This window comes from Saimiri boliviensis, chromosome 13 (assembly GCF_048565385.1).
Source record: "Saimiri boliviensis isolate mSaiBol1 chromosome 13, mSaiBol1.pri, whole genome shotgun sequence".
Classification (NCBI taxonomy): domain Eukaryota; kingdom Metazoa; phylum Chordata; class Mammalia; order Primates; family Cebidae; genus Saimiri; species Saimiri boliviensis.
The window spans coordinates 94,748,870-94,762,494 of record NC_133461.1 but is presented as its reverse complement, the minus strand read 5'-3'; the positions used below and the strand labels follow the sequence as shown (position 1 = coordinate 94,762,494).

At 43.0% G+C, this 13,625-nt stretch overlaps 1 protein-coding gene and 1 pseudogene across 11 annotated transcripts in view; both read left to right on the top strand.

Moving 5' to 3' along the window:
• CSGALNACT1 (chondroitin sulfate N-acetylgalactosaminyltransferase 1) overlaps positions 1–13,625 on the top strand; it is a 379,255-nt gene that overhangs the window by 254,911 nt on the left and 110,719 nt on the right. The window lies entirely within an intron of this gene.
• LOC141580856 (splicing factor, proline- and glutamine-rich pseudogene) lies at positions 8–12,718 on the top strand (annotated as a pseudogene).

Below are 13,625 nucleotides of genomic sequence, written 5' to 3'. Positions count from 1 at the left end.
TTAGCATTTTGTGAATTGCGGGGGAGGAGAAGAAAAAGAATTTGGGGGTCCTGGTACCCAGGCAGGTTCCAGCTGCAGGAGGCTGGCAGCTGGCTCTGGGATGGCTGGTGGAAAGTTTTATGTGTGTGACCCCAAAGGTATGACATGGCTTTTCATTTTTCAGAAACATCTGTTTCCACTTACTTTCTCATGGAAAGCACAGTCATTGAGTGGACAGTTTCATTGTTTCTTGGCAGAAGAAGGTAGAACTTCTTGCTTTCATTTAAAAAATATATAAACATAAAACTTCGGAACCCAAATAAAATATGACAGGGCGTTTTTATTTAGCCCGTCTCATAGGCACTTCTAGTAACTGGGCTTGGTTAGCAAGCCCATGAAAAGAATAAGAGCAAGTCCATATTATTGCACTTACGTGTGCCAGCCACATTTATGAATTATTTTTTTTTGTAATGATCCCATTAGTAGACGAAGAAATGCAGGTATAGTTTAATGAAGTAAATATCTAAATGTATTCAGCTAATAAGTGACAGAGCCAGGATTTGAACTCAGGAAGTCTTAACTCCAGACTCCATGTCCTTAATCTCTACATTATTTAGCATAGATTGCCAGAGCACATGGAAACTAGTGAGATGAATGGCTCAGCTCTCTTTTGTTCATGGGCATAGAACAGCCTAGGATTGGGGCCAGGCGCAGTGGCTCACACCTGTAATCCCAGCACTTTGGGAGGCTACTTTTGGATCACAAGGTCAGGAGTTTGAGACCCGCCTGGCCAATATAGTTGAAACCCTGTCTCTACTAAAAATACAAAAATTAGCCTGGCATGGTGGTGCATCCCTGTAGTCCCAACTACTCAGGAGGCTGGGCAGGAGAATAGCTTGAATTGGGAAGCAGGTTGTGAGTCGAGATCATACCACTGCATTCCAGCCTGGGCAACAGAGCGAGACTCCATCTCAAAAAAAAAAAAAAAAAAAAAAAAAAAAAAAAAAAAAAAAGAGAGAGAGAGAGAGAGAACAGCCTAGGATTAATTTGTGTTTGTGTCTAATTTTAGAAGACAGCAGCCTTGTTCAGTTTCTTGGAAGGCTTGTTAATATCTTCTTAACTTACCTATTGTTACTGGTTCAAAAATCAACTAATAATTTAGGACAAGAAGTACCTTCAGGAGTATCTAGTTCTTTCCCCCTTTCTGAACAGAGTATAATTCATCTTGCCCGGAAATATGGCTGTGTCAACCTGACCCCACTCCCTACTTTGGTCATAAAACCATTGTCTCATGGGCCTACAGGCAAAACTGACTCATTTTCGTCAAATCAAAAACCTTCCTGCTGCTATTTATGTCTGTGTTCTTTGGGCAGTTTCTTCTTTCATGCTTTTTTAGGCTTTATACGTGAACCATAAATTTACGCAGTTTTAGTGTATCATCAGTTTTTATATGCCTAGAGCCAGGTAAAGAAGTCTTTTAGAAGATCAAGTCTTTGGTGTGAATTTTTTTTAAGAAAAACTCTTTTATATGAGACAGTAAAAATGTCTAGAATGTTCAGCAGCTAACCAGTATAAGCACATGGTAAGCACACAATAAGAGTTCAAAATAAAATGATAACGATGCAACATCATATTTTATAGTGCTTTACAGTTTATAAAGCATTACCACATGTATTATTTTACTAGCTGACCCCCCAGGGAAAACCATTAATTATCATTAAAAAAAATCCTGGTTGTCACTTTCCCTGGGGTGTGCCACATAGACCTGCCCACATACAGAGCAATTTCAAAAGAACTTGATTACAAATCAGTGTCTGCAGTTTGGAATGTGTGACCTTGTGATGTGCAATCTGCATTCATATTGGAAATCTGTCTGCTTTTCTCTGCACAGTAGTTTAATACATAAGGCCTATCTTTCTCAATCAGCTGTGACACCAGCCTCTTGCACCTGAATATATTTGCTCGGAGACTTGGCTGACTTTCTTTTAGAGATGCTCTCATCATAGCTGCTCAGTGCTGCTTTCATAAGCAGAACATTGCTTTTTTCAGGCAGGTCAATCCACATGTATCTTTCATATTTGTTGAAAGTGTAGTCAACTGTTTTTGTCTGATGAGTAAATAAAAGTAAACACTTTAAATATATTGATAGAGATTTGACTATTATAAGCAGTTTATTTCATTTCAAAAAATGTTATCAATAACACAAGCTTGTGGAGGCAATCTTTTATAGTCACAGGAAGCAGAGCCTTATGAAAGATTCTACAGGTCAGAGGAAGCTGCAAGGGTGATAGAATTAAGTGCAATATAAGGAGTAGTTTTGAGAATAGTGATGTTTCAGAACAAAGTGGAATTTCTGGCAGTACAAGAATTCTGTCATCAACTGGGTGACCGTTTGGCCAGGAGGTTATAAATCATGATCCTAGCTTCAGAGAGGTCATCAGACTGAATTACATTTGGGGACCTTTTCAATCCTGGTTCATGATTCTTTGATCTATACCTCGTTAAGGAGAAAGAAGGGAACGGAAAGGTCTGGTCTGAGATTTGTCTTCTGTAATGAGCAATTGATAGGACCTTATAAGGGTGAGATATATCTTTAAAATAACTTCTTTGGGTTCTTAACCTTAGAAAGAGTGATTTGGGGTTTTGGGTTTCAGTAATCCAAAGTTGAAGGAATTTATCAAAAGTCCATGGGAAAACCTGGTTAGAAACAGGAGTTCTCCACACTTTGAGAGTTCCAAATGAAGGCAACAAATTTTCTGAACCCTGCACAGTATGACAAATATGGGGATTCTTTGTGTTTAAAAAAATAATAAAGGCCAAGGCATGCTTGCAGATAATCATAGTTAGGTAAATCTTAAAGCTAATGATGAGAGAAGTGGCATGATGATGCAAGCTTGGGAAGCTGTGATTTTGGCCAAGATCCTTAGCTCCTTGAGACTCAGTTTCCTAATCTGTCAGCAAGAGACTTAATGTAGATGTCCTCTGTGAACCTACCCAGCCCAGTCTTCTGGTCTCTCTTGTCTGCAAAATACAAAGCTTTTCTCCATAGCTTTGCTAAGCAACCATCTCTCAGGAATGTTCTACCATCCAGTCTGCAGCATGACCCAGGCAGGACAAACTCCCTCCCCTTTGGGATCCTCCTCTATAAAGGAAGGAATCAGATACATTACTTACAAGGACTAGTCTGGCTGTGGTCACTTCCTACAGTGAAGGTTGCAGGGAGAAAATATCACACAGATGTCTAATTTATCTGTATTGATTTCATTATTATCCCTAAAATACAGAGGAAGTGATAATTGTCTCTTTTCCCTTTCCCTAGATGCTCCATTGACACTGATTTTTGTGTTGGATTCTTATGTAATAGCACTGATTTTTTACAACCAGCTGGGAAAAGAAGCAAGAGTAGAGATGGGATCAAATCCTGTGCCTCACTGTTTATCTCAAGTAAACAGCAAATCCCTTCTTTATGTTTGTTGTTTAGTTATTCTTTCAGGATGGGATATACAGACTAATCCTGAGATCTAAGTGGCACATATTTTGGCTTTGATTTCCCGTTTTTAAATAGATCCCTTGGACATTAGTTTGATATCATTCCATCAAACAATTTAGCTTTCCAAACTCTATTTCACAATCCAAATATCTGATAATGTGACTCCGCTGTGAGACTTTTGTGTCTCCTATGTCCCGGGGTTGTTCCGTCACCAGCCTGGGTAGCTAATCCTCCTACAGTCTCTACAGGCTTAGTGGTGTGCTAAGAATGGGTCAGATGCCCTTACTCCTTTTTTTTTTTTTTTTTTTTTGAGACGGAGTCTCACTCTGTCACTCAGGCTGGAGTGCAGTTGTTCCGTCTCGGCTTACTGCAACCTCTGCCTCCCAGGTTTGGGGGATTCTCCTGCCTCAGCCTCCTGAGCAGGTGTGACTATAGGCACACACCACTATACCTGGCTGATTTTTGTATTTTTAGTAGAGACAGGGTTTCACCATGTTGTCCATGCTTGTCTCGAACTCCTGAACTCAAGTGATCTGCCCACCTCAGCCTCCCAAACTGCTGGGATTACAGGCATGAGCCACCATGTCTGGCCTCTGCCTTTACACCGTTTACCCTGGGAGGACACTGCATTCCTCTCCTCTGGAGGTTACAGCCCTTACCAGACAACTGAACCTGCCTGTGCCCTGATCTTAGACTTCCCAGCCTGCATAACTATGAGAAAATAAATTTCTGTTCTTTGTAAATAACTAAGTCTCAGGTAGTTTGTTGTAGCAGCACAAAATGCACTAGGAGGGCACCCTGAGATATGTTTTAAAACAAAGACACAAGGAGATAGCTATAAAAACTTATTAGCAGGCTGTATCATGAGTTCCAACCTCCTGTAGTCTACAACAAACACCTCATCGGGATAACGAGTGTTTTACTTCAACTGTCGGTGTATCGCTAAGTCGCCTCTAAAGAATGCTCTGTGACCATTTTGCTCAAGGTTCTCTAGATGACTCAAATATAATTTTAGGTCCTATGTGCTTAGTGAACAATGGGCCAGGGAATTTAGCAGACAGGAAGTGGGCCCTTGTATCAGTATGCCATTTCAGTGACAGCAACTTTGTGACTTGAGGCAGAAATCATAAGACAGCCTTTCAGGTGCATTCTGGGCATTTGAGAGGTATCTGGACATCTTGGTGCAGAAATAAGGAAGAGTGGGGAATCTGTGTAGTGGTGGGTCTCAGTCATATTTGAGGTATAGTGGGAGGAGACTCGCAAGCAGGACAGCAAAAGGACATCAGGGCCTGAGTTAGGCCTGGAAACTCAGCCAGCGTCCCCAGGGAAGCATGGGTCATGGGTGGCAGAACTCGGGTCCTTCTCGCTACCGTCACTTCAATGTGTTCTGGATCAACCCAGTGGTTTATTCTTAAGTGTGGGATAGGCCTGTGTGTTACAAGGTTTCTCTCTCACCAGGCCCCTCTATCCTTTTACTGCTCTCAAAAATCCCCATGTGTTTGCTGATACTTTAAGTCCCTATAAGGAAGGAAAAATTCTTTTCATTCCAAAATTAGAGATAAGAGACTTACATGCAAATACATGGTTTGAAGCTGTACTTTGTAGAGTGAATCCTTCATTGTGGTGATGGTGAGAAAAAACTAGCCCAGTCTTGGATTTCTGGCAACTGGCAGGAATCCAGCCCCCAGGCCCTCCATCAGGATCCTGCAACCAGAAGAGCCCCATGGTAGAATAGATGTTCTGCTGTCTCAGAATTGACATTCTTAATAATGTTTAAATAAGGGACCCTATATTTTCATTTGACACTAGGCCCTGCAAACTGTGTAGCTGTTCCTACCTCCAAGGTAGAGAAAAGAGGAGGGAAGCGTCAGAGAAAAGGAACATGGAATTAGGAGACTAATGGTACAGTCCTGATACCTTTGCTGAGGACCAGCTGTGTTGAGCATGAATTCAGCCAGATGAAACTTGTACACAGAGCATTTTGCTGCAACTGCAGAAGCTGGCAAATCTGGCTTTCCGTGGTGGTGATTTTGCTGTTGTCAGTTGTATTCTCCTTATTCAAAACAATTTAGTTCACAGGGAAAAACTTTCATGATTTGTTTGTATGTATGTATGTATGTATGTATGTATGTATGTATTTATTTTTGGTCAGAAGGTTGCACTCATTCGCTCATTCAACATACGTTATGTGAGTACTCACTGTGTTCCAAGAACTATGTTAGGCCCCATACATGCAGGGCTGAATCAGGCCCAGTCCTTATTTCAAGAATTCTGCAGTCTGGTGGTGGACACATCACTTTAAAAGACAGTTAAGATACAATATGGTGAATGCCATGATAGAGATACGTCTTGGAGATTTTGTGACCATAATTAAGGGGCATCTACCCAAGCCCAGAACGTAGAACAGGCTTCCTAGAAGAGATGGGTGGATCAGAGGATTTGGGGGTTTTTAATTTTAATTTTGTTTTTCTTGTTTGTTTTTGAGACAGGATCTCACTCTCTTACTCAGGGTGGAATGCAGTGGCATGATGGTGGCTCATTGCAGCCTCAGCCTCCTGGGCTCGAGTGATTTCCCCCTCCACAGCCTTCGGAGCAGCTGGGCTACAGATGTGTACCACCACACCCAACTAATTTTTTTAAAAGTTTTGATAGTGATGGGGTTTCACTATATTTCTCAGGCTCGTCTTGAAACCCTCGCCTCAAGTGATCTTCCCACCTTGGCATCCCAAAGCATTGAGATTACAGGCATGAGCCCTGCATCCCGCCCTTTTTGTTTGCTTAATGGAGATAGCACTGTTCTTCCTGGCTTAGGTTTCCTATTAAGAATGTATTATGAGAGAAAATTGGTGATGTTATGGGAGGTCAAAGATGAAGGAACATGAGTTTAGCTGGAGTAGTCATGAAAGGCTCAGAGGAAAGAGGAGCTCTGGCTGGGTTGTACACAAATCGGAAGGACATGTGTTCTGTTTGAGTTGAAGCTGGTGGGAGCTTCCAGGGAGATGGGCAGGCAAAAAGCTGTGTGGATATGAATGATGTGGCCCCATTCGTATGGGAGGCATTGCTTCTCAGCCTTCCCCGTCTCAGCAGTGTTGGGTAGGAGACATGGTTGGGAAAGGATGGAGGTTTTTTAACCAGAGTCCCAGTTCTTCCTCACTTAGGGTCGTGGATGTGATTCCGCATCGACGTGTGTATAGAATATTGGCCATGTATGCAGAATGTCCCCAGCTGTCTTGAGGATAGAAAAGAAGGAGAAAGCCAGGTCTCAGGCTTGCAGGACCTAGTAACCTGCCTGAGGCTGGGTACAGAATTCTGAATTGTTAAACCCAAATTCTGAGACAGGTCTGTTAATTTAGAAAGTTTACTTTTCCATGGTTGAGGATACGCACTTGTGACACAGCCTCGGGAGGTCCTGGTGACATTTGCCCAACGTGGTCAGAGTACGGTTTGATTTTATACGTTTAGGGAGACATGAGATGTCAATCAACATATGTAAGATGAACCTTGGTTCGGTATGGAAAGACCGGACAACTCAAAGCAAAGGCAGGAAGACTCAAAGCAGAGAGGGAGCTTCCAGGTCTTAGATATGTAAGAGACAAATGGTTGTATTCTTCTGAGTTTCTGATTAGCCTCTCCAGTGGAGGCAGTCAGATATGCATGTATCTCGGGGAGCAGCAGGGTGACTTCAAATAGAGTGGGCCCCAGGTTGGCCCTGAGCAGTTCATAGCTTGGAACAATCACTGAGTTCTTTAGATGCGTGATTTGGGGGCCCCAAGATTTATTTTCCGTTCACACAGTGAACCAGAGTTCAGTGGAGGAAACTGACCCTTGATGTAGGCAGCTTCAGAATTGGTGGCCTGATGCCCACTGCCTGGTCAGGGAAGATGTTGGGAGAGGTGGGGGACCTGTGTGGGTCTTGAAGGGTGAAAGCGCTTACCGGTGAGGGAGTGAGAAGGGCAGCAGAGGGTGGGGTGCCAGAAAGTAGACTGAGTCAGGAATAGGATTCGGGTGTAGGGTTTGGGATGAGATCAGCATGACCAGCAAGCAGGATGCAGAGTCACTGGGGAATGTAGCTCGTGAGGACTCGGGAATCCTTTGGATCTGCAGGGCCATTATAGTTTAAAAATTCCGCCTTCCTAGGAGAACTCAGCTTTTGGGTTCCAAAGAGCCCCTTGCCCCCTCCCATTTGCTGCAGTTACCTGGTGCCCAGGGAATTGCAGCATTCTTGAGATCCCCGCGCTCAGTGGGGATTGCTGTGGTTGAGTCAGCTGATCTTGTATCTGTGTATCAAGCCCTATTTGTAACATTTCACAACCACTATCAGATTTAATCCCCTCTTCTACCATTTAGATGGACACTTTCATTATCTCTGCTTTTTCAGTGTGTGCTAGGAAGTTCAAATCAGTTAAGTAACATTTCTGTGGTTCCTCCCTCAGTGACGGGACCAAGGTGGGAGAGCTGTCTCTGCTCCATGCCTGAGGTCTCGGCCCCCACTGTGTCTCCTTTCATGCTCTGAAGAAATGTACTCTTCTCTGGTACCAGAATGATGTACGGAAATCTTTTCAAAACACAACTACCAGGTGTAAACACAATGGGTTTTTGTTGAGTTGTATACAACTTTTTTTGCAAAGAACTTGTGGTAGGAAGAGAAGGAAAAGTGTGCAGTCTTGGAGGAAACAAGCAGAAAGAGGCACAGGAAGAAGATGCTGAAGACAAATTCATTCACTTAATCAGTGGAAGAACATGTGGTGTCCAGGAGCTTTAGCAGGAAAAGCATTATTTCAGCTCTTCAGACATGGCATTTATTTCATTTATTTTTTTAGTGTTTTTTGTTTTGTTTTGTTTTGTTTTGCCCCATCTTATCTTTCTTACAACGCTGTGATTGTTTCAGAATTATCCTAACAGCATGGGCAAATGTGGGTTGAGAGTCAGGAGAAAATACTGAACCCAAAACACCTAGTTGAAAAACGTTACAGAGTGGGTTGGTTTGCTTGCCAGTTCCTTAAGGAAAGAGACATGGTTTACATTTCTGTGATATCCAAAATATAATACTTTACGTAAATTTGGATTTTATGTAAATCCACAGTGTTGGCTGTACTGAAGGACTCCGTGATCTGGACCTACTTTTTCAACTTCATTTCCTACCACCCCTTCCTAACCTTCTCCACCTGCTGCTGAACAATTACTTTCTTGTGCATACCCTGATATTCCTACGCCGCAGAATCTTTCATGGAGGAAGCCCTGCTCTCAACTTCTGTGTATCCAGTGTTCTACGTTCTGTTTTCCTGTGAAGTCTTCTTGGATTCTTCCAACTGGAAGTCCCCTCTCAGTCTTCCCAAGATAGTGTATTGTGCTGGCAGGCGCTTCTCTTTCCTCCATCTAGTCTGAGAGCTCTTCACTCAGACTTAAGCAGTCTTTACTGATAACTTCTATCAACAGTGGTTGAAAACAGTAGTTTTTTTCTGTTAGATGATGGCATGGACTTCACAGCAACCTTTGCATTTTGTATTATCCCAGTTTTGAGCTAAGTAAGATTTCGAGAAATACAGCTCCCTCGAGGTCCTGCTGCTGCTGGTCAGCAGAGGAGCCTGGGCTCCTGACTTTTGTATTGCCCTTTCTTTGCAGTTTATTCCTAGAGCACGGGATCCAAGTCTCCTTCAGCAGTCAGCCCCCATACTCCCGTGCAATCAATCAATGTATCTGAAATTGTTCAAAACCTTTTGGGAGAAAAGTTGAGGCCTGTGTCATCTGCCATTTTGTGCAAAACAAGGTGGCCTCTGTTTCCCTATCGTCTTGTTTGCTCCTGCCTCGATCGCCCCTTGACTTTCTCGGGATCTGCTCTGGAGTCGCGGCGGGGTGGCCTCCATGATTTCCATTCTCTGCCGCCTGGCCCTGGGCCTCCATCAGAACCGAGACCCCACAGGTCTTGGCCTGGACCAGAGCAGCCCCAAGCCTCTGACTCTCCTACCGCCTCCACACCAACAGCAGCATCAGCCACTGCCACATCAACCGCTGCTACAGCAGCCACCGCCGTATCCACAGCCACAGCAGCCACAGCCATAGCAGCTATGGCCACTGCCTCAGGACTCTCCAAGCCGCTGGTTTCTCAGGAACCCAGCCCTGCTCCCAGAGTAGCCGCTAGTCTCCGCCTGGGCCCCACACACCACTTGCCCGACCTAGAGGTCTCTGCCAGGATCCCAGCCAGGCCCGATTCTGCTGCCCAGAGTCACCTGACCTTGGCCGCCCATGGGGCACCACCACCCACCCTCCAAGCAGCGGAGTCCACACCAGTTCTCCCGGGGTCCAGGGACTAAGCAGGGCCCAGGCCTGGGTAGTCCCAAGGGTGACAAAAATGCCTGGTGGGTCACAGCCAGGTGGTGGCCTGGGCCTAAGCACTCCTGGTGGCCACCCCAACCCCTGCATCAATGCCACAGGGAGCCCCCAACGGGGGCTGCCAGCACCATTCACCCTGCTACCAGCAGCACCACCAGGGACCCCCGCCTGTGGGCCACAGCAAAAAAATGATCTCTGGCTCGGAGGGGTTTAAAGCCAACTGGTGACTCTTTAGGAATCCTGGAGAGAAAACATACACAGCAATGTCTGTTGTTTGTTGGGAATATACCTGCTGATATTACAGAGGAAGAATACAGAAGACTATTTGCTAAGTAGGGAGTACCAGGAGAAGTTGTCAACAGAGGCAAAGGATTTTTATTACGCTTGAGTCTAGAGCTTTGGCTGAAATTGCCAAAGCGGACCTCGATGACCATGAGAGGTAGACAACTTAAAGTTCGTTTTGCCACACATGCTACTGCCTTTTCTGTTAGTAATCTTTGACCTTATGTTTCCAATGAACTGTTGGAAGAAGCCTTTAGCCAGTTTGGTTCTATTGAAAGGGCTGTTGTAATTGTGGATGATTGTGGAAGATTCTATAGGGAAAGGCATTGTTGAATTTGCTTCTAAAGGAGCAGCAAGAAAGGCATTTGAACGATACAGTGAAAGTGTTTTCTTGCTGACAGCAACTCTTCCAGTCATTGTGGAACCACCTGAACAACTGGAATATTAGGATGGTCTTCCTGAAAAACTTGCATAGAAGAATCCAGATAGAGAGAGAAACCCCTCCTGGTTTTGTCCAGCATGGCACATCTGAGTGTGAATATTCTCAGCGGTGGAAGTCCTTGGATGAAATGGAAAAACAGCAAAGAGAAGAAATAGAAAAAAACATGAAGGATGCAAAAGACAAATTGGAGAATGAAACGGAAGCTGTCAATCATGAATATCAAGCAAACCTTTTACACCAAGATCTGATGAGACGACAGGAAGAGTTAAGACACATGGTAGAACTTCACAATCAAGAAATGCAGAAACAAAGAAATGTAATTGAGGCAAGAGGAGGAATGATGTAGAAGTCAGGAAGAGATGATGATTCATCAATGTGAGATGGAAGAACAAATAAGGTCCCAAAGAGAGGAAAGTTACGGCCACATGGGCTACGTGGATCCGAGAGACACAGACATGAGAATGGGCGGTGGCGGAGCAGTGAACATGGGAGATCCCTATGGTTCAGGAGGCCAGGAATTTCTGAGGAGTTTCTGGACCTTCAGAATGGGCCTGGAACTCCAGCAGGATATGGTAGAGGGAGACAAGGGTACAAAGACCCGAACAACAAAACAAAAACAAAAACAAAAGCAATTTTAGATGTGATATCTAGGCTTTCATTCCAGTTTGTTTTTGTATTTTGTTGAGATACCAATCTTCTAAATTCTTTCATTTTTGTAAGAAAGCTAGCTACCTTTTTATGGATGTTAGCAGTCTATTGTAAATTATCTGTTTGGACAGGTAAAGTTATGCAGTATTTGAAACAGAGATTTTTTTTACTTTTTATCTCCTTTTTTTTTTCTTTTTAACTATATAATGTCTCTGAAGTTATGACCGTGTACATTGTGCCACTAAATTTCCAAGTGTGCCAATTTTTTAATGTGCTTCAAATAAATAGAATAATAGTTACTTAAAAAGTTTATGTAGGATCCAAGATAAATACAATACTCCTTACACATTTGTCTGATCTTAGAGTTCCATTGTAAATTGGTTTTTTGGATTGGAGGATAGCTTCCATAGAAGTGATATACCTGGATTCTTGGGATAGACCTCAAAGTCGATTTAAAATCCAGCTGAAGAACACAAATGCAGGAGGTTGAGAATAAGTGAGTGTGGAGAGTAATTTCTTTAGAAGGTTTTCTTTTTCGTCATAAGCATCACTAGTACATTCTCAATGTAGTTCCTAACACTAAAGCCACTTTTTAAGGAGTTTTTATTTTGTAATAATTTTATAATTATAGAAGAGTTGCAAAAATAGTACAGAAAATTACAGTATACCTTTCGTCCAGCTTCTCCTAATGCCAACATTTTACATAATCATGGCACAATGATCAAAAATAGGAAAATAACATTGGTGCAATATTATTAACTAAATTATGCCTAGGCTTTGTTTTGTTTTGTATTTCTCATACTGAATTTCTTATATCTGTAATCTCCAAGTTTCTTAGATCTATGGTATAGTTGTCTTTCATTCATCTGGGGAGATTATGAGCTAGTATTTCTTAAAATACTTCTTCACCATGTTACTTCTCTCTTCTTTTGGATTTCCAGCTATGTTTGCATCATACTGCTTAACATTGTCTCATAGCTCTTGGGTGTTCTGTTTCTTTGTTTGCACCATTTTTCTCTTTATGATTAAGTTGGGTAATTTTAATTGACCCACCTTAAGTTAACTGTTGTTTCCTTAGCAGAGACATGTCTACTAATGAGCTCACTGAAAGGTTTTTGCCCAGGCTGGAGTGCAGTGGCATGATCTCAGCTCACTGCAACCTCTGCCTCCCAGGTTCAAGACATTCTCCTGACTCAGCCTCTCGAGTAGCAGGTACTACAGATGTGTGCCACCATGCCTGGCTGATCTTTGTATTTTTAGTGGAGACAGGGTTTCACCATGTTGGCCAGGCTTGTCTCGAAGTCTTGACTGCAAGTGATCTGCCTGCCTCAGTTTTCCAAAGTGCTGGGGTTACAGGCCTAAGCCATGATGCCCAGCCCAATTTAAAGATTTTTATAGGTAGTTCTTTTTTTTTTTTTACTTTTTTTTTTTTTTACTTTTTTTTTTTTGCATTTTAGGTTTTGGGGTACATGTGATGAACATGCAAGATTGTTGCATAGGTACACACATAGCAGTGTGGTTTGCTGCCTTCCATCCCCTCACCTGTATCTGTCATTTCTCCCCATGCTATCTCTTCCCACCTCCCCACCCCCCACCATTTCCCCCCAACGGACCCCAGTGTGTAGTGCTCCCCTCCCTGTGTCCATGTGTTCTCATTGTTCAACACCCGCCTATGAGTGAGAATATATGGTGTTTGATTTTCTGCTCTTGTGTCAGTTTGCTGAGAATGATGGTTTCCAGGTTCATCCATGTCCCTACAAAGGACGTGAACTCATCGTTTTTGATAGCTGCGTAATATTCCATGGTGTATATGTACCACATTTTCCCTATCCAGTCTATCATCGTTGGGCATTTGGGTTGGTTCCAGGTCTTTGCTATTGTAAACAGTGCTGCAATGAACATTCGTGTGCATGTGTCCTTGTAGTAGAATGATTTATAATCCTTTGGATATATACCCAGTAATGGGATTGCTGGGTCAAATGGGATTTCTATTTTTAGGTCCTTGAGGAATCGCCACACTGTCTTCCACAATGGTTGAATTAATTTACATTCCCACCAACAGTGTAAAAGTGTTCCTATTTCTCCACATCCTCTCCAGCATCTGTTGTTTCCCGATTTTTTAATGATCGCCATTCTAACTGGTGTGAGATGGTATCTCAATGTGGTTTTGATTTGCATTTCTCTGATGACCAGTGATGATGAGCATTTTTTCATATGTTTGTTGGCCTCCTGTATGTCTTCTTTTGTAAAGTATCTGTTCATATCCTTCGCCCATTTTTGAATGGGCTTGTTTGTTTTTTCTTGTAGATCTGCTTTAGTTCTTTGTAAATTCTGGATATCAGCCCCTTGTCAGATGGGTAGGCTGCAAAATTTTTTTCCCATTCTGTTGGTTGCCGATTCACTCTACTGACTGTTTCTTTTGCCGTGCAGAAGCTGTGGAGTTTGATTAGGTCC